Source organism: Centrocercus urophasianus, unplaced genomic scaffold (genome assembly GCF_019232065.1).
Source record: "Centrocercus urophasianus isolate 14NV4802_14NV808 unplaced genomic scaffold, USGS_Curo_1.0 seq_24, whole genome shotgun sequence".
NCBI classification, from domain to species: Eukaryota; Metazoa; Chordata; class Aves; order Galliformes; family Phasianidae; genus Centrocercus; species Centrocercus urophasianus.
In genome coordinates, this window is record NW_024884800.1 from 13524191 (window position 1) to 13549400 (window position 25210).

General features: G+C 41.6%; 1 protein-coding gene across 6 annotated transcripts in view; it reads left to right on the forward strand.

The window, feature by feature from the left end:
• Window positions 1–15713: 15713 nt before the first annotated feature.
• Window positions 15714–25210, forward strand: part of ACSL4 (acyl-CoA synthetase long chain family member 4) — a 34537-nt gene continuing 25040 nt past the window's right edge. For 5 of the 6 annotated variants that reach the window (XM_042824947.1, XM_042824951.1, XM_042824949.1 and 2 more), the window contains exon 1: window positions 15714–15793. The gene's annotated coding sequence lies outside the window, so the exon portion shown is untranslated. Of the gene's footprint in view, window positions 15870–25210 lie in introns of all 6 variants that reach the window. The other variant, XM_042824948.1, reaches the window with a different exon arrangement.

Sequence of the window (25210 nt, forward strand, 5' to 3'; positions counted from 1 at the left end):
ACTACAAAGTCAAGTAACTGGAATGCTTCTAGTATGACTAGGAAAGAACTATTTTAGATCACCATGATGAAAATAGACAGTGAGTATATATATTAATTTTTAATGTCAGTAATAATTCAAATTGCCGACCATGAGAAGCTGTGGGTGTAAAGCACTTGAGTATAAACCATGATCAAAAGGAAACATAGTGTCTGCACATGGAGGTGGCAGTGAGATGGTGAAAGTCTCTCGGCTGGTCAGACTAGTAGAATATCAGAATTTTTAGGTTTGAAAGTACAGAAGCCTCATGTAAGACAAAATGACATTGAAGTTCTTTGCTTTTGGCAGACTTATCCAACCATTCTGCAACGATACTGTATGGAACAGTGAGCCCTCTAGTGGTTGTTCACCTCTGACATTCTCTAATAATAATCATGCTCTAGCAATCATAATGCTCTATGCTAACTAATGCAGTTAAAATATTGTTTTCAGTAGCAGCACAACTTGTGTTGTTTTAACTCTTGAGGGTGCTGCCATCGCTTTTCTAAACGTGAGAAATGAAATAGTAAGAACTGGATCAGTTCAGTTCCAATGTCTGAAATGAGTACCAGTAGAACGGATCCAGGATTACGCCCGCTGAATAGAAGATAGTCTTCTGTAAGGGAGTTTTACTTTGAATACCAAGAAATACCAAGTTGGATTCCAGTGATGACAGAGCATTTGGTCATTGGGAGCTTGGCAAGGGCCTAAATATGTCAACCTTTTTTTACTTCACATATAGATAGAACAAACTCTGGAGAAAACATTCAAAGTTTGCAGAAAGGAAGGAAGGAAGGAAGGCATTGTGTGCTCTCCTGTTATTGCTGAGAGAAGGAAACAGACTGAGCAGTTCTCTAATGAGAGGGAGCAGAAAGAAGTCAGCTTTGAGTTGCAGCAGTCACTGGTCTGAAATCAGTGATAAATAATCTAAGTATTCTTGATACATTGCATTTTTATGATGCACTGACATGTAAGTATAAGAGGATTTTTGCTTAGGCCAACGCAATGTAAACTGGTCAAAGGAAACAAGATAGTCAGTCTCTGCCTTTAATCCCACCTCAGCATTCAGCTGGGTCCTGCAGCCAGGAGCTCCTGTATTCCTACTACATCAAAGGATGTATGCCAGCAGCTTTCAGTGATGCAGTGGGAGATTCTAAGGACTGAGGTGGGATCTCAGTGTTTATAAATATCTATAATAGGGAGGTGGGAGGCAAATTCCTCGGTGGTGTGTAGTGGTAAAACAAGGAACGACGGGCTGAAATTCGAACAAAGGAAGTTCCGTACAAACACGCAGAAGAACATCTTTAAGGTAAGGGTGACAGAGCTCTGGAGCAGGCTGCCCAGAAAGGTTGTGGAGTCTCCTATGGAGATATTCAAGAGCTGTCTGGATGCCTACCTGTGCGACTCATTGTAGGGAACCTGCTTTAAGAAAGGGGTTCGATTCAATGATCTCTTGAGGGCCCTTCCTACCTCTGCAGTTCTGTAGCTCTGTGATTTGTTATTTTAATCTGTTCAAATCATATCCTGTCATCCAAAATCCGAGAAGAAAACTCTAACTCTAGTGTAGTATTAGAGTACCAGGCGCCACAAGCAGAAATTACTGACTCTCTTTCTCATATTCCTATTTCTTTCTTTCATCAATAATATCTTTATTGTTTTATTTTATCAGAGGATAAAAGTCCCATCATTCTCAAGAGCTTGTGTGAAGCATTTTAATCAGAGGTGGTGCATACAGAAGCACAAGTTCACATTGTGAAATAGAACATTTGTGATAATCTGTCCTCTTGAACCTTCCTGCTGTACTCCAAAAGTCAGAAGTTCAAGGAAGACATTTCATTCAAGGAAGAAAATTACAGTGACAACATGGGAGGCTACCAATATTCACGTGGCTTAACATATCAGTTCTCATTTATTTAACTGTCATAACCTGACCATTTTCCAGTTTTTCTCCCTGATAGTTCCCTTCCTTCTTTCAGATGAAATATCCATAATATACTGTAAGAACAATAATTTGTAAAGTAACATTAATATGTATGGACCTCACTTTCTGGGTCTTAAGAACACGAGCAGTCATTTTCTTCCTGCTAAATATGTTCTGATTTACTTCCAAGGCAAGTTGTTTCACATGATAACTGTTAAAAGTGAATCTATATGCGGTATAACTTTAAACATACTAAATATATTCAATAAATTACACAATTTATACAATTTACTTTGTTATCATATGTATTTTATATCCTTAAAACTTTTTGAGTGAGCTCTCAAACAGGCACAGAAATGCTAACAGACCTGTTATAGCCCCAGGTGTTAGTAAAGCAAATGGTTAATGCTGGGAACGTGGAGATGTACAACTATCAGTTACTGAGAGATAGAGAATTACCTTTTACAAGCTGTATTTTCATCAGTGAAAACCTGGGTTAATTTTGTATAATCTGTAGGGTTAAAGGAAGTTTTTATGTACTCACATCTTTTTAAAAACAGTTTAGTTGTCAACAGTGGTTGGTATTTTGAGGCTGTTTGTTGTGCAGAGATTGAATTACACTAGGCTGTAAACATGTAGGCAGCACACTCTCAAAATAATGTCATAGTCCAGAACTGTGCAACCTTCTTAACTGAGGCACCTGTCTGTTTAATTTCATATGAAAATGCAGTCAGTGCACAGCAGAAAACATACAGAGGCATGTTTTTCCTAGGTTTAGTCCACCCCCATGTGCCTAACTCTTCCTCTACAGGAGGCTCTTCCTCTACTGGAGCCCTGAGAGCAGACCTTTAGTACCTGAAGGGGGGCTGCAAGAAGGAAGGGTATCAGATTCTTTAGCAGGGTCTGCTGTGATAGGACAAGGGGAAATGGTTTCAAACAAAAAGAGGGGAGATTTAGATTGGGTATAAGGAAGAGAAGTTTTTCACAATAAGAGTGGCAAGGCACTGGCACAGGTTGCCCATAGAGATGGTGGCACCCCATCCCTGGAGACACCCAAGGTCAGGCTGGACTGGGCTCTGAGCACCTGATGGAGCTGAGGGTGTCCTTGTTCACTGCAGGGAGGTTGGACTAGTTGACCTCTAAAGGTCCCTTCCAACTCAAACAATTATATGATTCTATGATTTTTTTAATGAGATACAGTACTAAGTTTAGTAATAAACATCAGCATCTGCATCCTGCAACATTGCCTTTTTGTCAATTATTTTCATTTTTATTGATAACAAAAAATAAAGGTGCACAGCAGGTGGCAGCACAGTTCCTGCTTGATATCAGCCTCACTTGCACCTTAGAAAAGTGTCTCCAGTCTGGTACAAGTTGCTGCTATTAAACAAATGTCCTTTCCTTGATAGGAAGCAGGTGATTTTTAGCAAAGAACTAGAGATGATCTGTGTCACTGCTGTACAATGACAGCACTTTCTGAAGCTGCATGCAGCAGAACTCACTAGCAGTGAGGCAGAGCTTGCTGCCTAGGTACAAGTTGCAGAACAAGCAGTGCACTGCTATGCAGACCCTGAGATATGTCTGTCTGTCTGCTAACAGAAGGAGAAGATTTCCACGACATATTTAAAAATGTGTAAACGTGCTCTACTGATTTCTCCCTGCTAGGCAGGCCTCCCTTGCGATCATTTGTGAAGGAGTGATAATAAAGCAAGACACTGATGGGCATACATAGCACAAGATTTTTGAACACATTTGTTGTGGCTTTGGAAAATGAATCCAAACTCACAATTCTCAGTGCACAGACAGAAAAACAAGTGTGAAAGCTCACCAGGCTTCCTTAAATTGTCTAACAGCTTGTATAGAGCACAAGGTGCTTGCTGTGGGATCCTGCCACTGACCATACTGAACTCCTACAGAGATTATGTTGCTTTTTCCCTTTTTAGGTTTATTGGACATGGCTGTATCATCTGAAATATTTTTGCTAAACTGCAAGCAGTGTCATAATCTAAACTTTGTAGAACGTAGAGTTTTAAAACTCTTAATCAGATCCTGAAATTAATTCCCATGTGCTTCTCTCCCACTCCTCTCTTGTTTGACCCTTCAGTGGGGTGTGTGCTGGGGAAGGGGCAGAGGGGAAGAGTTCACAGCATCTTTGTGAATGGGGTTCTCTGCTTTGAAATACCTTGGATCAGAACATTCAGAAAGTTCATTCATCAGCTCTAACAATTGTACTCATTCTGCCTCCAGGTTTGCCTACAAAATTTGATGTTATCATTGAAGGCTAAATACCCTTTTTCCTTTTTTAATTTCCTTATCTAACCTGTGGGGGGAAAAAAAAAAAAGCGGATTGCTTCTGGAATTGCTTTGATCATTAGTTAAAACTTGACTGCATTTGTTCATAGAATTTTGGGTTAAGGCAGAGATTTTAATCTTGCTTTGCTAAAAGCATTTATTTACTCAGGTGTCTATTTGCCTGAATCATACATTTCAGGTCCTGGCTGAAGTATCACCTTACACCCAGGAGACTTACGAGATTATCAGGCTTACTTGGAATTACTGTAGACCTCCTAAGGTGCTGAATATGGTTTGCTTGTTTTAAACTTTTTAATCCAGTATTAAGAGGAATTGCCACCAAGTTACACTGTAGTTCAATAATTAGCCTCAGGTAAGATCCTGAGTGGTCAGTTTCAAGCTGTTTAAGTCTCCTGGTTATCTCAAATTCTTTACCATTGTTATTCTGAACATTTGTGTGAACACCTCCCGTAGGATGCAGGCTAGATTTGTTCCCAGAGTAGAACTACAGAAGTCAGTGGGACCAGATTGGATATCAGTTTTATGTTTGACAATATTTCAGTCATCTATTGCTGACCTCCTGGTAATGTCAGAGCTCTGTGTGGCTGAAGTCAATGGAAGCTCATTAAGTGCCCAACTCTGTTTTTGGTTTTTGGGTTGCTTTGGTTTTGTGGGAATACCTGTCCCTGTTTCTTTGCTTTGTGTGACAGCTTCCTCACATTTACTTTATATCTATTTTAAGATTAATTCCAAAAGGTCCTAAATTTTGTGTGTGGGGATAAGGTAATAGGAATGGCACAGTGGTGTCATTCACTGTTTTTACCATGCACACACAGACATTAAAAAAAAAAAAAAAAAAGAGAGAGAGGAAAAAAAAAATAGATGAAATAAACAAAGTAAAATATTTTTCATTAAATGATTTTTTTTAATTTCATTAGATTTCATTAAATAATTTTGCTCATTAAATGAGTAGCATTTGCTTATCTGAAATTCCCACCAGAGGCACTGGACAAAGCCTCTCTCACAAGATATCTAGGACTGACTTAAGACTTAATTTCAAAAGCTCCGAGAGACCTACAAACAAAAAGGCATCCTGATGGAAGCTTCTCATTGTTCTTAAGCTTGTGTGCGGGCTGAAGTTCATTAGATAACTTCTGTAAAACAGTGGAAGCAACTACATGTGACCTACATGTGACTTAGCTAGCTGAAGACCTGAGAGTGTTTTTAAAGGTGAAATCAATATACTTTCATTGACAAGTTTCATGCAGTAAAAAATAAGAGCGAAAGATTGAGAGAGCCATATTTATGTGATAGTCTGTTCTTTAACAAATTCAAACAAGAATTCAAAATGGAATGCTAAATGTGATAAGATGTCTATAAACTATAAAGCTTACTAAAGGCATTCTAAGACTTTCTAGGTTTCTAATAATTAAAAAAAAAAAAAAAAAAGCTAAAAAAGAAAATCGTTATCAAAAGTATTCTTCCAGAAAGGCATTTGCAAATATGGAGAAGAGAGGAGAGGAGAGGAGAGGAGAATTTATTAAAAAATAACAGTTAAGCTTCATTAGACCTGTTGTTTGTAGGACTGTTTATTCCTCAAAGCAAAAAATATTTCAGTCTGTAGTCATTCTCTGCTGCAGTCAGCTATTTCTGAGAAAGGAAGTGAGTATCAGCGTAACACGAGCAAGGATGTAGCTTTTAATTCTCTGTTCTTCTGCAACATTTTGTCAAGTGTTCATGTTGAACTTTAAACTTCCCAAATGTGTTACAAAAGTTATATATGTTCCCACATTTCTACATTCTCTGCACTTCATTGGCTAATACTAAGCAGAATTTCAATTAAACACTGCACTTGAAAATGCAAGGTGTTGCAGACACTATTGTAAGGGCTTACAGCTAAATGTGTGTCTGCCTCCAGTACCACCTGAGGGTTGAAGGGGATGCTCAGAGAAATGCAGAACTCAGCTGCACAGTTTGTAATGACAACATTCAAACTGGGACTGGAGTGGCATATTGCTCCAAATAAACCCAGTGAAATCAAAATGCAAAGTCAGAGTTCCAATTAACTGAAAATGAAACAAATGGCTGTAGCAGTTCTGTAGTGCTCAGCCTTGTCAGAAACGCCACTCCACTTCCAGTCATCAAAAATATCTCGAAGATACCCTCCAAAATGTTAGAATTAAAATAAAATGAGAAGATTTTGGTAATCCAATTAATCTCAGTGTATTTGTTGTTTGGTTTCAATGTTATATACAGCAAGATGATACTTGAGTTCTCCTCTTCCTAAATCAAGAAAGTCAATGTGAAGCCAAAATTCCAAATGGGTAAAGATTTGAGTGAAGACTGCTTCGCTACAAAATGATAAATGAAATATAAGTTGCAAAATCCACACAGTCATCACCTACAAATAGCTTACAGATCCTTCAGGTACTGTTTTCTAGAATCATTCCCATTAACATCCTTGAACACAGACTCAGGTGAGTTGACGTTCACATTTACTCACTGGTAGAGCCCAAATGTTCCTCTGAGGGCAGAAGCACTGTGTGTATGGCTGTAGGCCTGCTGCCAGCGGTGTTCTCATGGGGTGGGAACCTACAGGACCCACTCTGTTACTTCATTTGTATCTGAATGTTTCTAATCTACTAAGATTTTGCTGGACTTCCTTTTCTTCTTCCCTTTTACTCATTATCTCTAGCTAATTCTTCCTTTTTCTGGAGTTCATTTGAAAAAAAAAAAAAAGCGGATGTGGAATTGTTTCAGTACAAACAAGCTGCTTCTTCTGTCACTGGACAGCCTGGGATCTTTTGTCCTGCACAGGAAGAGCCCTCTCTGGAGGTGGCTGCTGAACGGAGATCTTTCCTGGTTAATTGCCTCGATAAGCTTTCTGCTTACAGTGTTTTGTAACATTTAAATTCAACACTCCAACACTTCGTAGTGTAACTGCAAAGCCTGTGGATATTCTGGGGATATTCTTCCCCTCCACCCCACAGACTGACACGTTTGTTTTGGGGAACGTCAGCACAAAGCACATTGCATGTGACAGCACTGGAAATTCAGTGGAAGCAGACTGCAGGCTGGATTCACAGAGAGAAAGCTGGAGTAAGTGACTTTGTGATGTGGTATGTTTAGATATAAATAATTGTGGATGGAGAGCAGAAAGAAGAAGGGAATGGAGTTAAATGATGTTCTTTTATGTTCTTTGTGAGTCTCCGTATTATAGAATTTAACTTACACTAAGAAAAATTTCCACATAAGAAGAAATGAACTTACAAGTCAGTAGACAGGGTTCGGAGATATCAGATCTTACCATAAATACATAAGTAAAGTGAGACAAAACGTATTAGAAGTGTATCTGCTTTGATTCAAGCCACCCTTTAAATTCTGAGAACATGTGCACAGTCCTCTGCTACATACTCTGCATCTAAGACTTCCAAAGTTTGCTGAGCTCCCCATGCACCAGAACTAACTGCTGCTTCAACTGTGAAGAGAGGAGAGGTGTTACTGCTGCTGTGCTCCATTGTCCTGAACTGCTGGCTTAGGCTGTGGCTGCTCCTGCCTTTTCTCCTACAGGGTATTACTGTAAATGTTGATTGATGATGCCTAAAGGAAAAATAGCAATAGTGCTGTTTGTGGCGTCGATCAAGAGGTAATAAAGGCAAAGTTTGTCAAGAGCAACATCTCTTATTATAGTGACATGGTTGGAAGCAGTAATGAAAATAATGTTTGAAAACTTGGTAAGAGACGGGATTGCTCGTGCTGTTTGACTGCTGACTATAAAGAATCTTCCATTACCCTGGCTATTTTGGCACTACCTATTAGTTTCCCCAAATTGCCACAAGTCCTTTATCTGAAGATGCTTCTGTTGGATATAAATGAAGAAGTGAAGTTATCTAGGCAGCATGGGCTAAAGCTGAAACTCCCCCAGCATCATCTTTCTCAACCAGCATTGTCCATTACGAAAATGGGTCTGTAAGTGATACTATTCACCTAAACAAAAAAGCAACTGTTATCATGGCATTGGTCAGCTGTGTGTGATACTGATACCTGGGCTGCCCTTGGGAGCCAGCCATCCTCACAGATAATGTGGTGGTGTCCATTTTCAGGCAGATTTGAATCTTGAGTTTTAGAACTGCAGAGGCAGAGGAGACCTCAGAATGCAGCCCTTCACTCACAGCTCTGTTCCTATGAATATTCACAGATAGGTTTCATTCATGGGCATTTAGTTCTGTAATGGCAACAATACCAATTATTTCTGCAATGTTTTGTGTCTGTAGTATCATGAATAAATCAAATTATTGGCTCTGGAATTAGAACTATTGATGAAAATGAGAGCATCACCATTAGAACCTGCATAAATGAAGCATATTCTATTTATCTTCTCATACATAATGTTACTTATTATAAAGATTATATATAACATATATGTATACTGTATTATATAAATTATTTTATAATCTATCATTATAAATGGAAACAGGTCAATTAGGACCCAAAGGTTCTGACAGTGAAGCTACCATGCAAAGGAAATGTTGACTAATTGACTGGAAAGTGCTACTAAGAGTACAGGAAATGGTTACTCTAGCGTCTTTATCCATGTAAGCAAGAGCCTGCTTGGATGAGCAAGAGCCTCACCTGTGGATGAGGAGAGGTAAAACTGGGGGCCATGTTTTGTGGGTGGCTTTTAAAGAGTCTGGCAAGATGACCAAGAAAATGAAATCATACACATCTCTTACCCAATTGTAGCATAGTACATGACATTGCTATGGGGGTACAACCACTGCAAACTGGTTGGGATCCATAGAAACATTTTAAAAGGCTCTTTTCCAAAAATGTGTATGCTTTTCTCAGTGTTCCACATTGTTATGAACTGATGGAAAACAATCAATGTGGGGAATCAGGGTTGATTGCAGGGATCAATCAACCTCCAAGAAGGAAGTTGCACTTGAAAAGACACAACTGAACATTTTGTTGCATAGACAGAATGAAAAGATTTCAATTCCAACAAAATCCAGGCATTTTGACAAGCTAGGTCAGTGAGATTTTCTGTGCATTCTATCTTGTAAATTATGATGGAAAGGATGGAAGCTGCAAGGCTATCTTGTAAAGACTCCTTCACAAGTTTAGGAACAAGCTGAAGCAGAACTGCTGGAGCATGTCAGGGCAAACTGACAACTTGCTCTAAATTAGACATGATATGCAGAATAGTTTAAGACTGCAAGGCTACCTAGCTTCTTTAAAGCATATGTAATACTAATATCCTGGGGCTGTGAGTTTTGTATGTGGCTCTGTAATTCCTCTGGGCACAGAAATCTCTCAGAACAAAAAAGAAAATAGGGATCAGTTAGTTCTGATTTGTATAAGGATATATAAGTACGTGAACAAATGCTCCAAGGGACATTTACAGTTTGGTTTCAAAAATTGCATAAGGGAGTCCGCAGTAACAACAAAAAATTACAAGACTTGCATAAATACATTGCAATTTTTTTCACCAGATAGTTTCCAGAAATTCTTAGACATGGCCTTACGTGAGTAAATAAGAGAGTTCACAGTCTGCCAGTGCTGAGGACTAAAAGTAGATTCATGATTTTTGCTTTAAGGAATGGATCATCCGATAAAGAAAGAAAAATACTATTTCACTTTCAGGTATGATTAAATTATTATTACGTAGGAAGCCAGTTATTCTAAAATAAGTACTTCCCTATGCACCACAACATGTTTTGGACACAAGACTATGTCTGACCTTCATGCAGATCTGCTGATTTATGTTTGTCTCCCAAACCTGCAGGAACAACTAAAAGCACATAAGCAACAAGTTCAGTAATTCTTATCTCACCCCATTACTTCTCACATTACAAATTCCCAGAAATATGTGCACGTGTAAGAACTACTTATATGAGAGTGCACTAGAAGACACTTTGTGCCTGACTATTACACGGTCTTCTGAAGCAGACTTGCAGTGGCGGTCCGTCCGCAGACACACACGATTGGGACTTGAGTATTTCTTTTAGTCACATCAGATTTTTATTAAAACGAAGCCAAGATAAGAAACTGAAATAAAGTTAAGGTGAGCAGGTAGTTAGCACTTTACTACATAGGTTCTAAATTTAAGAAGAGAAGTGAAAAAAGGTATTGACTGGAAGGCTGGCCTTGCTATTTCTGTCAAGACAAGCTTCTGCCATGGCATATGTAAGTAGAAAATCTGTTGAGGTCAAGATCCTGAATTTTAGTCTTTGTTCTAATAAATAATCAAACAGTGTCACACCAAATTAGGGTGCCGTAGTGTTAAAAATACTATGATTCACTTAAAGGAAATTGCAAAACTCAGGGATTTCTGACAACAGGACTGTGGAACAGACTGGCAGAAGACAATTATTTAGCCATACTTTTAGCCAAAATCTATGCACATCTACTGAATAGGCTTACTATGAAAGTAAGCCTGGCCTGTTGTGGCTATTGCTAACTGTGGTTGTGCTTTTCTGATTGACTTTTGTGAAAAATTAAGAAAACTTTTTATTTTCATAGCATTCTATTTTCTTTCTTTCTCATCTCTCCAGGGAGCACTGGACATACACCACTATGTGAGCTAAGGTCCTTGTAATGACCGTTCAAAGTTCGCTCCAAAGTCCAGAAAATAATTTTTAGTATTTCATTTGTACAGTGATCTGACAACTGTAAGTTACATATGTTCTATTAATAAGCTGTAACTGCACCAACAGTTTTAATTCAGAGCGCCAGATCTTTTCCTAGATTCATTGCAGTATGGAACAGGAATACCCCTGTCAGTACTGCTCTCTTTTCCTAAAATGTGCATTCATCTGTGTCCGTATAGCATCCTATTTGGGGTGCAGTACTCTGAAGCTGTGCTTCTGGTGGGGCTTTCCAGTTTTGTTATAAACTGTACATGAAGAAAACACTGAAACTCCATTCTCCTCTGACTGCTCTCAGTGGTAGTGTAGATAAAAGTGCTGATTTGACTCATGATCATTAAAAAAGGTGCCCACTTGGACAGCAGAATCCATACACACACACAAAAATGTGACAATGTGTGTCCCCACAGCTACAATACGTTGAAGCATACAGGACAGTACATATTGTCCCTGAAATGCTGCAGACACTTAGGTCTCGTTTCATAGCAGATACCTTGGTCATACTGTAAGAGATCGTCTCCCTTGCTGCCTAAAAGGCAGAAAGTTACTGCCTGTCACTACCCCTGGAGGAAATGGTCTAAACTCTGCATGGTGATGTGATGTTTTATAGAATACAAACGTTATGTCTGCAAGCAGTTACTTGTTTCCGTTTCATGCAAGCAATATGACTTAAAAACAAAGGTTCAATTATGTAATGCAAGCATATGTTCAATGCTTGCAAGTTGCTGTAAAGTTTCCTACATCATGACTTCAGAGTGAGGTCAGATTTGTATAGAACAGAGTAACAAAACTGATTACAGTTTTTTTGTTCAGGAGACCTATCAAACTTTGCCTCCACTCACTTCTTACCTCCTCCCCAAAGCGCGCTGTATGTTGGCTGCAGATAATAGATTTGATAAAAAAAAAAATCTTTATGCAAAATATACAAATTGTTTGTTTGATAGCAACTGCTATAAGCAGATTTGCATGTGTTTTGTCAGTCTGGTTTAATGTATAACAGTAAGTAGGGAATTGAACAAGCTTGAAAAAATGTATCAAATAAAGAATTAGAGCAGAAGTGGGCTCCTCTTAAAACACCACTCTGTATTTAAAAGGCCTTTCCCAGTTCCAACCTGCTTGAAATTCCTCCTTGCAGTCAATGATCCTTTCTATCACATTTGTATGTCTGACTTCTATGTTGTCTGCGCTGCGTTTTCTTTCAAACCCTGAATTGCTGTGAAAAGAACTGGAGTGAACAACAGCGTGCTACTCCTGATAGAAGGAGATCTAACATGCCTCAGCCTTTTGTTTTATTCATGCATCATAAGTTAACTAAGAAGTAGTAGAAACACAATTTAGAAACTTCACTGGCCTGAGACAAAACCAAGACAACTTTCTTAGGAGCGCTGGCTACAAAATACAACAGAATTTCATGTGCAAAATTCCTCTTGTTTTGATTCTGACTGTACATTCTGTGAAGAAACAAGATTGCATCAAAAAAATACTTGATTTCACCAGTCACTGCTCCTAGCATAAATAAACTGCCCACGAGTCTTCAAATATTGATTTCCTACTTAGATTAAAAGAGCTAACATTATGCAATTCTCTTGCTGAAACAGGAATGAGGTGAGAAAGTGTTGACTGTGTCAGAGGTTTCATCTCATTGTAGATGAAAAGCACAGATGTTCTAGATTGGCTTTAGTCTCTCCTCAGCAGAACTTTCTCTTGCTTCTTTTTGACCCTGGTGATAAATGTGAGAAGTAGAGGTGGCACAGAGCAGTGACACTGCCTGGGAAGTTCCGTTATGCTGATAACACTTCACACAAATCATTGCTGTTTTTAGCTACCAGGAAGAGACAAAGTAGTTGCAATGAGGAAAAAAAAAAAAAGCCCTTTCATTTAGATTTGGTTTGAAAGATAGTGTGACGTACTGTTATGTAAAGGTGGCTTTTGTTTTTGGTTGCAGACTCCTAAAATATTTGCAGAGCAGTTTCAGCCCTTTTCTAATGACTGTAAGCTTCCTGACAGCAGGTTTGCTTTTCTTAGCTACCTTTTGGAAAGCTTTGGAAGTATTCTTCTTATCCTCAAGGTATTGCTGGTCAACCCTAACTTAATGTTTATTTACAGAGAGCAAATAAACCTGTTTCTGATTTCCTTTCAGCAGATGAAGTTTGAAAGTCTCCGAAGAACTTGTTTAAAAGTAACTATTTCTTATGACAAATAAAAGGGCATCTGCTACATCAGTTTGACTTAGTTGTTTACCCTTTTGAAGCAAATAAAATTCCGAGTTCTTTGCTGAATTCTTAGATTGTGTCATCCTACAAATCTGGCTCCTTGTAACTGCTTTTACCTGATATAAGGTACCTTGCTGTGTTTAACCCAGCAGGTGCCTGAGCACCACAGCCATTCTCTCACTCCCCCTTTCCCAGCAGGATGGGAAGAGAATTGAGCAGAAAAAACATAGAACTTGTGGGTTGAGATAAAACTACTTATTAAGACAAAGAGAATGAAAAGGTGCTGTGCTTTGACCATTGACAGCAATCTGACCCACAGCCACATCAGAATGCCATCCTTTCTCGCAACCACCTACAAGAAAGAGCAGTTCTCTGCTGGGTTATCTAAATATCCAGCCCACTGCAGAGGCAGGCATGTATGTCTGTGAGTAGGAAGGGCTCTCTGCCATCCTGCTTCAGGGACAGCTGCTAGCCCAGTCCTAATAAAACTGTCATCAGGCCCTTCAGGCATAGGAAAAGGTCAGAGAGAAGGAATGTGGAGGACGCACCTCCTGTTTAACAGGACCACTGAGGGAGTTAAAAAGGCAGAACCAGGGGGGAGAGAGTACTAGGGTCAAGGGATGAAGTACTAGGATTTAAGGGATAGATGCTTTCTTGAGCATGGGAGACAATGGCACTGAGACTGAATGTCACTCAGCAGTGCTCTGCTTGACAACATATTGATGCCAGGAATTCCCAGACCTTCTCTCTGTGGCACACATGCCTGGGCACGCTTGCCCAGGGCTGAGATGAGCTTTCTGAGGTCCCATGCCTGCTGAGGTCTCCTTTTGGCAGGGTGTGAAGAAAGATCTGTAGTCAGCAGGAAGGCACAGCCCAGAGTGCTTAAAATTGATGTGGGAGCAAGAAGATCTGACATGAAGAGATGGAAGCCCCAGCTTGAATCTGGTTGAAACACTGTGGCACTGCACCTGGAGAGCACTAGGCCTGTCATCCCAGAGGGAAAGTTGACAGTGCAGCAGTGCAAGGAACACGGTGCACATCTGCAGAACAAGGAGCGGCATGGAAAGGGTACAGAGACAATGATAATTCATGGTTAATTAGCATAAAAGTCAAGGAATATCAAGTGGAAAGTGGCACCCTGAGATGTAGTTGTCCCTATTCACTGCAGAATAGTCAGACTAGATGACCTTCAAGGGTCCCTGTCAATTCAAACAATTCTGTGATTATCCTACGGTGAAATACCACGCAGAAGGCTTGAAACATACAGAGTTGGTTTTCACAGAGCTTGAACACAAACTGTGGGACTACATCAGGCTGTGGATGTCAGAAGCTTGTAGAGATTAAGAAAGCAATTGGGTTTTTCTTCCACTAAGTTGTCTGTCAAGGGTAGGGATATATTACTTTTAGCTACAAATGACTGAGCTGCAGACTTCATTTCCTTCCTCAGAGATGACTGGCCACTGCTGGGAGCAGCAACTGCACAGTGTGGTCCTGGTTCTGACCTCGCACAGCCATCCTGGGGCTTTCAGCACGTACAGACAAAACACGCTTCTTTGCCCGCCATGCTTCCCACCTACCTTCATTAACTCAAAACTTAAGCAGACAGGAGGTATAAAATAGTTCTCTTAGCCATTCACACGCTATGAAAAGGAACTGGAGAACAAGCTAATGCACCTGTTTTAGCTGGCAGAAAGAAAAAAGAAAGTTTGTAGCAAGTCTGTAAGATTGTTTGCCTGACCTTTCCTTCATACAGAAAGGTTAGATCAAAAAATATTTAGACTGCACAGAGCACATCTGCCCTGAGGCATCTTGCACAACCCTTCATTAGCGGTGACCTGACAATAAAGTAAACAATGAGGTTTGAAACAAATTGCAACAAAGTGAGAGCAATGATGCACTGCCCTAAAAATCCGGTGGCCCACGCAAAGCAAAACCTGCAGTCACACTGCTCAGCCTCCACGCAAGGAAGTGATGCACCCTTTGCTTCTCTAAGAACCACCAAACGCAACACCCACACTGCACATTCTGCTGCTGCCAGGAGCTGCTAGCTCTGCCAGGCTCTGTCTTTTATAGAACAAGCACTTGTTACCAAATACAGCCACTGCCAGCTTTTCCATCTCTCACACATCCCGTCCCACTCCATATGGGGTGAGGGAGGACCGTGCCGGACTTCTGATGAGAGCAGGACACGTTTTCCCTTCTTAACACGTTGAGATGTGGCTCCGTCTCCCTGACGGCAATATTCTGTGCGTGTAAGCAACAGACACGCACGGCCACCGGCAAACTTTTGCGTGAATCACGGGGATATTTCTGGCCTCTGGCTCGGTGATCCGCGCTGTGAGTAATCCCAGCCGCTCCGTCAGAGCTGCGGGTGAAACCCTTTTCTCGCAAAGCAAGTGCCCGCAGGGCCCTCGGCTCAGCCTGGCGGTATCCGAGCCCCAGATTTCGGCGCGGTGAAGGTCTCGAGCACCGGCGCTCCGCCCCGGCCTCGCAGCACCGGGGGCCCCGACCCGCGCCCGCCCCCCGCCTCCGGGCGGCGCGTCAGCGAGGAGGAGGACTGGCGGCACGGCGGCGCGGGGGCTCGCTCCTCCTCCTCTCGCTTCCCCTCGCAGAGCCTTCTCCCCTCCCTCCCGCCCTCAGCCATTTTAGAGCCGCTCGCTCCGCTCGCAGCTCGGGGCCGAAGCCGGGTGGGCTGAGCTGAGGTGAGCGCACGCGGCGCAGCGTAACGGCCGGGGGCCGAGGTGGGGCCGCTCCCTGCCCGCCGCCCGGGGGGACGAGGTGAGGGGCGCGGGGCTCGGGGCGGGGTGGGGCCGCAGCCCTGCCCGGCTGGGCGGGTCAGCTGAGGGGAAGCGGGGGTTACGCGGGGTTACGCGGAGGCAGGGCGGCCCTTCGCAGCGCCGTCTCCAGGGCTGGGCTGGACGTGCCCGGGCTGCGGGCCTGCCCGAGGCCGCCGGCAGCGTTATCTCCTCCCTCGCCCCCCGTTGCCGATGCAGAAAAGGGGCCGGCTCGGGATGTGGTCTGATGCTGATGTAGCACGCGCAGCGGCCCGGGCTGTCTGTGATTCGTGGCTGCGAGCAGCGCGTGTTCTATTTGATGGCGTGGGGGCATCGGCTAAAGGACGGCGAGGGGGCGGCTGAGGGGTTCTGTGCTTTCACTGCTGAGCCCGGCCCGTAGGGTTTGCTCTGTAGGGTGAGGGTGTGCAGGAGCCTGGTGCGAGTTAGGAATTGTGTGAGGAACCTGACGGCTGCAAGCGGTGATCATCAGGCTGAAGATATTATCTCGTTATCACTTTGCTTTCTTTTTCCCTTTGGACTGTTGCAGCATAAAAAATGCAAGTGTGGCATGCTTTGTCAATTAATATTAAAGGCAAATTTGTATTTATAGCCTTGCCAATTCCCAGTGCGGAAGTTGACACACAAAGCTGCAAAGAGCAATAAGAAACACATGATTCTATGATATTTTAGGTACTGTGCTTGAGATGTTAGGATTTGCCATCTCTCACTGACTGCAGTAATTATATGTGTGCGTTATTTTTCTCTGCTGATGTGTGAAAAATCCTAATTTCTAAACAAGCAGATCCCCAAGCTGATATTTCCTCACAAACAAAAACCATCAGTAAGTTTTGGAAAAATATGACTTTTCCTTCTGGTTTTTCATCTGAAATTTGCCTTTAATACACTGCTACAAAAGCCTTAATTATTCCCACATCAAAGTTATTCTACTAACTATGCGTTTTTAACATCCTTCTCACTTCTTTGTATTTGACAGTTTCCCTTCACTGTGGTCTTCAACTATGCCATTATTTACATTTAAAATGGATGAGACTGGTTTCCTGCCCCCAGCCCTGGGGTGAATGCTGTGGTGAGGTTCCCATAGCTGGGCACTGATGGTTTGCATATCATGGAACCTTCCCTTCCGTTATCAGTAAGCTGTACGCAGGGAGCACTGTGCGAGCGAATGGCAGCGTTGCCCAGTGTCTGAGCAACCCAACACTGATCAGTTCTCAGTGTAATAAATTACCAGTGGTCCCCCTTTCTAACAAGAAGGCTATGCTTCAGCCCTTTTGTATAACCCTGGAACTGAGGCCAATCATTAGATACAAATATGTTCCGAGTGATGTCAGGATACACACCTGGTAAAACAGATGCACCCTGCTGCACTACTTTGAATGAAGCTGATATGAGGTGAAATATTTAAACAGTAGTATAAGCTGAATAAACATATGCAGTCTATTGAAGTTAATCATTAATACAAAGGTAGTTATTGTGACCAAACTGTACTCAGCTTGAACAGTAACTGAGTGCTTATTGGTCTGAAAAATGTTTTTAATAAGAAATTATTTAAGCTAGAAAGACTTGGAGTTAATTATTAAGGGAAATATGCAATAAGTGTGTGCTCACTGTGCTTCAGGACATGGATGTCTTCAGGAGAAACAGAAGTTTTTGTCTCCCTAAATTTTGTTCCATCTGTTCATGTATTGGGTTGTTACTTAGATGGTACAATGTCCAGAGAACACCATTTTAAAGGAGGACACACCATTGAATTTCCCTGTATCCAACAGCAGCTAAGGAATGACAACTGAGGCTGTCTTTGTTTCAGTTGCATTGCACCTCCTCTCCCTGCAACAGCCACTCTGCCACTTTTCCTTCTGGAAGGTCCTAGGGAAATGGGCAGGTCCTAGGGGGAAATTTAAAAGGGAGTGTTTCATAGCATCGTTTAGTTGGAAGGGACCTCTAACTGTCATCTGGTCCAACTCCCCTGAACAGAGACATCTGCAGATGTCTCTTTTTCTTGCTTTACTGCAGGCAGGAATTACTAATGCTTTGTTATTGTTTTTCCTTGTTTTTCCATTTGAGGGGAAAAGGAAGCTAGGGTTGTCCGTTGTCCGTAATTCACTGGCAGCAATAGCTGCATATTTCCTCAAAATCTTGAACTCTGTAGGCATGCATGTAAAAATGAAAGCTGAGCACAGCACTAATTACTTCTGTGGCCACTTGCTCACAGGCTAACTTGTGTCACACTGAAACTGACACATTTGAAGTGGCGTGACAGGTTTCTCCCTTTTGCTTCCTCAGAGCCATGCGGTCTGCATGAAGCCTGGGGAGCTGGGGCCCTTTCTCATAGGTTGCTTTCTGCATTCTGGGGGTGACTCCCAGGTGGCTCTCAGTCAGGACATGCTGGAGCTGCGAGGAGCTTTCACAGGTTTTATGTGAAGCCAGACTAAAAGACACTTACAGAATAAGGCTTGCATTGTAAAGAGGAAAGCTGACTGGTTGCCAGGATTGCTTAGGAGATGTGGTTTCAGTTTTCTTTTTCACAATAGGTACTTAATGTGATCTGCATTGACCTGCTCAGCCAAGATCAACAAAAGTAATGGACAGAACCTAAATAAGCTACAGCAGATGTTCTTTCCCTTCTTCTTAGAGCTATCAGTTTCTACCTAATACTTCATTGCAATATTGATGGCAAGATATGGCTTTAATCATACGCCAGATGAGCATAAGGTGATTTATCTGGCCATGGGTGTGATGAAGAGGTTAGGAATGGGTGGGGGTGGCAATTCCTTGTGCTGTTGTTATTGCCCTACATAGGAAACCCTTCCACTCTGCAGGCTGCTGTGCTGCTTTGGACATTTGCTGCCATACCTCTTAGCAGCTCTGGAGCCAAGACTGAAGTTGGTGCTGGCTTGAACCTGAACTTCTGCAAAGGTTAAATTTGGTGAGGAATGCGTGAGAGAAGTGTGTTGGTACAGTTTGCCAGGGGGTTATTTTACGTGTTAAGGTGACACTAATGATGGTAGAAACCTCTGAGGGACAATGAGCCATTTTTAAGCATGGAAACTGGATTGCACAGTTGTTCTTTGGAAATAGAGGAGCTGTGTAAGGAAATGTGGTTGTGGGCATGGAGTTAAGGGGGAAAACGTTTTCAGGTAGCCAACACGTTGCCTGAATGCTGATTTACTTAGTGGACTATTCTTAAAGTTTGTGTGTGTGAGTTGCTTATGATGGGAGTGAGGGTGGACCTATCAATGCTGTGGCATCACAAAATCAGCATGTGTTGCATTTGCTTTGCTTGTCGATTAATGGCTCTGTAAGGTGAAGGACATAAGAAACTCTTCCCTCCTTGCTTCAGATAGAGCTGAGGACTTGGACTTTTTGTTGAAATCAAGAAATACTTTTCACCCCAGTCAAGTGTTTTGCAAGGAATCTTAGTACTGATGATAGATCTTAGTGCAATTAATATCAAATCATTGGATGTTGTGCAGCTGGGAGACCACTGGGCTTCCAAGGGGATATTTTTTTATCTCCAAGGTAGTGGTACAGTGATCCACCAATGATTCACAGAATTGTAGGGGTTGGAAGAGACCTCCAGAGATCATCGAGTCCAACCCCCTGCCAAAGCAGGTTCCCTACAGCAGGTCGCACAGGTAGGCATCCAGGCAGGTCTTGAACATCTCCAGAGAAGGAGACTCCACCACCTCCCTGGGCAGCCTTACAGACTTCAGAGTGTCCAAGCCCAAACCCTTGATATTTGAGACTCTTAACACCTAAATACCAGCATGAGGGGGGAAACTAGTGAACTGCCATGTCTTTCACTGTATTGAAAGAAATGTGATTATTGATTCCCTTCACTATGTTACTGTTTCATCACTTGAGCATCTTTTTCTAAAAGCACACTTGTAATCTGTCTGTTAGGCTGTAGCTTTACATTTCTTTACTTCTTATTATAAATTCATTTGCCTGTCAAAACCAGCTGTTAAGCATTAGAAACCAGAGCACAATACCTGCATGTGCACCTGTTGTACTGTGTGTGATGCTCTAGTTTGTCTCATGGATTTTGCTCATTGATTTTGTTAGTGTGTGAGGAAAATGCCCTTACTTCCATTCACCGGTGATCAGGAATGCTTTTTAGCATAGATGTAGTACAGCAGTTAAATTATTAATGCATGTAGCAATGGAAAAATAATCTAGCCTGTGAAGTTAGAAGCAAGTTGACATGACAAGGACAAGCTTAAAATAGCACATTGCATTCTGATACTTGTGCTCTTAACACCTTTACTAAGGAAAGACTTCCAAGTTAATATTGTAATCGTTGCGATGTTCTTTTTTAGCACTACTTCATATAGGAAAGATAGAAAGTGAATTATACACTTCAAGAATACCTGTGTTCAGCAGATTTCTTCAACATGTATTCAGATTTATAACAAATAGCTGCTCATGACATTTTCAGACTTAGGCATTGTGTTTTGCTTCCAGAAGGAGCATGGATGACACATTAAAAAATAAGTTGTTAATGTCCAGCTAATGGTTGTATTTTACAGAATTTCTTCTTAGACATGTACCACAGGCATGATTTATTATTATGAGATACCTTCTGATACTGTGCAACCCATTTGCAAGAGAAAACAGTATTAATACAGCATTCTCTGTCCTTGTTCCACTTAGCCAGGTGCCTTACCTAACTGTTCAGCATTCTAAATTTAAGTCTTCTTAATATATGTCTTTGATTCTAGGAGAAACAACAGTAGACTCGCATAGAATGAAACAACGTTTTTCTTTTCTCTTTTTAAACCACTGTTGTGGTTTAAAAAAAAAAATATATATATATATATAATAAGATGTATTCTGAACTGCAACTTAACTGAGTGTTTTTCTGTGTCTCTAACCAGTTTCAACTGCCCTTACTGGAATTAGATGTCTGGTTTATAAAACTGTTTTTCTGTGCTTTGTTGTGCAGCTTTAGATAAGTAATTTGAGTAGTAGTAGTCTCTTTAAATAGGATTCCTACCTGTATGTTCTTCCCTGGCAGTCCATAAGCACACCACATGTGAGCAGTGAGGCTAGTTAGTGCAGCAGCAGTCCTGTACCTGGGGGCTGTGCCTGCAGGTGCTGCCATCTTCACAAAGCCTGTGGGACAGAATAAAACTCCATTAGCAACTGCAATAGCTTGTACTTGATAACAACTAGCATTGTAAATATGATAGGCAGTTTACTGCTATTCCGTTCTGCGTTTTAAGAAGAATTCAAGACCTTCCAGTTACTTTTGGAAAGGTGGTTGGAAGTCGATCACCTTACCCAGGTAAGCTGGAGAAGTGATTGGTCAGTGAGCAGCATTTCTCCAAGGGAGACTATGAAATTCTTGAATTCGTTCTCAGAAGGCTGCTCAGGAACATTGTTGTGTTCAAGAGAACAGTTTTTCACCAATGAAATGCTGCTCACACCTGACAGCTGAGTGAAGCTGTTAATACTGAACTCTGTGTGTGGCAGGGCACACCATTCTCGTGCTGGTTGTACAGGTCTACCTGGAGTAGCTCTAGGCATATCTTGCTGTTCTTGAAGATCTTAACGGAGAATGAATGGCATGCCAAAATCTGAGGCAGGCATTTGAATTCTTAAAATAACAAGATACTTCAGTATAATGTGATTCTTCTGAACTACTTCCAGTGCTGGGGATAGATAATCTTAGGCATAGCAGCCTATGTGAAGAGGAGCCAAAGAAGCTACAGATCCTGTTAATCACTCTTTTAATGCTATTTTTCTGTTGAGCTAATTATTTACATTCTGATCAGAACAGAGCATCCTGGGGAACAAGTGATTTCTCAGTGATATCCCCTGTGGCACTGCTTCATTCACAGGCTCTTTGCTGCGCTTGTCAGCAGGGCTGTATTATTATACACCTTCTACTCAGCTCCTGTGTCAGAAATGGAGAGCAGCACATCAAGTAACTGCATGAGTGCCCTGCCTGCTGACTGCCCCTTAAGCCTTCCTAAAGGCCTTGTTTGCACAGATTCTGCTCATGGAAGTAGAATATTAGCACAGAGAAGATCTGAATACATTGCAAGTATGAAATTAGGTATGCAATTTCACAAAGAGAATTTCTTTGTTCAGTGCTGGTTGTTGTAATAAGCCGCTTTCTTTTCTATTTCCCAATTCAGTCTCTTGGAAAAGAATGTAGGAGAAACTGCAGGGAACAAATAAATGGTTTCTGCAGAGCACACGTGTGCCCTGAGGCACTTCTTTTGTGGCTGTCAGAAAATCTTTATGTATCACAGGAAGAACAACGCTGACACCTGTGTTTGGTTTTCGCTAGAAGTCTGCTCGGGCAAGCACGTTTTTCTTACCCTCATTACGCCTCATTAGCACAAAAATTTTTACAGATAGAAACAGAATATTGATACACCCAATAGCTTTTCCTGTGATTATATTCCAGCTTGTCCTTTTCTTGTTGCGGAGCCCCAAACCTCTGCTGTGGACAGTGTTCTGTTGTGCAGGGCATTGTGTGCCTGCTCAGACCCATATCAGGCAGCAGCATCAAGCGGGCACGCCTGTTGATTCCTGTCCTAGATGTTTTCTTACTTCAGCTACCGTTGGAGTATATGACTTATGCTGCTTGGTTCAGCATAGCGTGATGAGCTTGAAACTAAAATCAGTCTCTTGTTGATCTTTTAAAGTGAAAGCTTATGAATGTGGGCATTCTTTTTGTAGCTTAAATTCTCAGTTCAGTAGTCAGCAGCTAATTCTGTACCAGACAACAACCAGGTTGGTTATCACACTGCAGCACCTTTTCTCTAACACAGTACTTCCATGAACACAGTAAGCCTGCAGGGGCTGCAGCTGGCGCTCCTGCATGCTGCTGTGAGGGGCAGGCAGAAAAAGTGGGTGAGAGCTGCTTGTTTCAGCAGTAGCTGTTCTATGCTTGTTTAGCTTGCTTACAAAGCTACAGTGCAAAGGTGCAACTAATTCTGTGTCATCTGAACTAAACTGAGGTTGCCGCTTCCTCCTCTGTACTCACGTCTGTCTGGCTGCATGAGGATCTGCTTCAGGTAACTGACCTGACTTTAGAGTCACACGTGTGCCTGGCTGCTAAATGTGCTGCCCAAGGGAACGACCCCAGTGAGATCACACTAGATTTGGATTGAGCTGGCTGCCATGAACCAGAACATGAAGACTCTGTCAGAGAACCAGCAATTCATTGCTCTGTTTTCACTTCTCTGTTAGAATCTCCATTATGCTGAAGTCATATTTTTGTGAATCCAGTTATGTAATTTGCCTCAACTGTGTATATATAAAAATTGGCTTTATGATATTTAAATACTCTGATCCCTTTTCTGTTCTTAGCATGACACTTTTTACATTCTGAAAACTTAACATGCCCAAAGAATCACAATATTACATAGGTTGAGTGTAGTTTACAGTGTTTTCCACAGCTTTGAATGTTACATTAAAAGAGAGCTAAGCCAAATCTGCAGCTAGGGGTAATGTCAAATGGCAGCCAAGTGATGGAACAGTATGGGGGGAGTAAAAAGGAAAAAGAAGCAAGAGAGTCTGTCTGGTGCAAAAGACCACAGGCACCACCAGACATAGAAGCAGGAAATGAGGAGGGAGCAGTTTGTCTGTCCCTCGCAGCCCAGTGGTTGTTTGGTACATTACTTTACATAAAGGCAGCTGCATGTACAACTGATTCCTGCTGTGTACTTGCACAGTGTGGTTCCCTATTGCATGTAGGATAACTGTGTTTTTGTGCCGTTGTTAGCTAGATATGTGTTTAATTTTCATGGAATGGAATGGATGGAAATGGATTCTTTGTTTATTCCGTAGGCATGCAAATAGTTTTGCATTTTTATGAGCTCTGTTGTGTTTAAACAACTTGTTCAAAAGCACTTTGGTTATGAGTTGTATCTGTGTGGGGAACAAGAGGATGGTGAGGCTAAAGTTGCTGTTTGTAATAACAGCAGGGTGAGAAAGTGGGAGTTGGAATGGGTACGAGATTATGCCCTGGAACACCACAAAGAGCATCCAGCTCGTATGAGTGCATTACTTGAATCCTAGGGCTGTCAGTACTCAGTCTGTTTGTGGATTAAACATTATCCTTGCTCTTCCAGTTGGTAACAGAGAAGCTGTATAGGCCTCTCAGTATTTCGCTCAAGCTTGGTCTTCAGATCGTAGTTTTCTTACAAGCCTTCAAATAACAATAATTCATAGTTTCATAAAACTGAGCAGGAAAAAACCCAACGTACTAAACAGCCTGGGAATTTTAGTCTAACATAAATTAAGACTAAAAACTTGTTCTAGGAAGCAGCTGGTCTTGTTATGTGCATGCTCAAAAGTGCTTTGATGAATTATGACCACGTACACAGAAGGTTATCTGATACACAGAAACAAATGCAACATTATTTGCAGGTCACCCTAAGCAATAAAAAAGACAATCAGATGGTGAGCAGTCTCAGTCTGTCTCCCCCCCATTTGTCACTGTAAAAATATAGCAGTTACTCAGGTGTAGCCTACGTTCACTATAAAAATATATATATATATTATTGTTTGAAGTTCAATTCTCATTTAACATGAACCGTAACTTCTGGAAAGTATGCATGGAAATGAGACCCACACAGCTTGTGTGTGCGCCGTGCTACTTTATATTTTAGGAGCACTCTTCACTGTTTTAACATTTGTTTTGCTACATTTCTGAACTGGGATCTGTGCCCAGATACAAAGGGTGGCTGGGAAAGAGGGGGTGATTTTATTCTCTGAAAGCCCACAGTGGATAAGGGCTCTGTTGGCTGTTTCTCTGAGTGAATTCTTCTGGGAGACTGTTCCTCGGGCAGATAAAACAGTTTAATAGATTTGTTACCTATTATCTCCTAGTTTCAGCTAAAAAGCTGATAAATGTTCCAGTAACATGGATAGCATTATCCAGATTTACCTTTAATAAGCTCATGAAAGGTAAACTTGGATCCTGGGCTACCAAAACGTTAACGCTGAGGCTATTAAAGGCAATACAATGTCACGATACTTTCAGTTCAAAAGTAAATTTTGAAGTTTTTGTCAGGCCCAGTGCATGGCAGCGAGCTGCACTTCAAATAGCAGACGGCCCTCAGTACGTGTAACTTAGGTGAAAATGTAGCACTTCAGAATGATATCGTAATGAGTTCTCCGTGGCATCCTGTGATGTAAAGTACAAGATCAGTCTGTTCCATGTTTTCAAATAGCAGGTACTATTTTGCAATTGTATAAATGAGTGCCAACAAACAGCTGACAAGGCTTGCATTACCAACCCAGAAAAAATCTTGGCTCAGACGCTCTGTTTAGATACGTCCATAACCTCAGAGATGCCCAGAATTT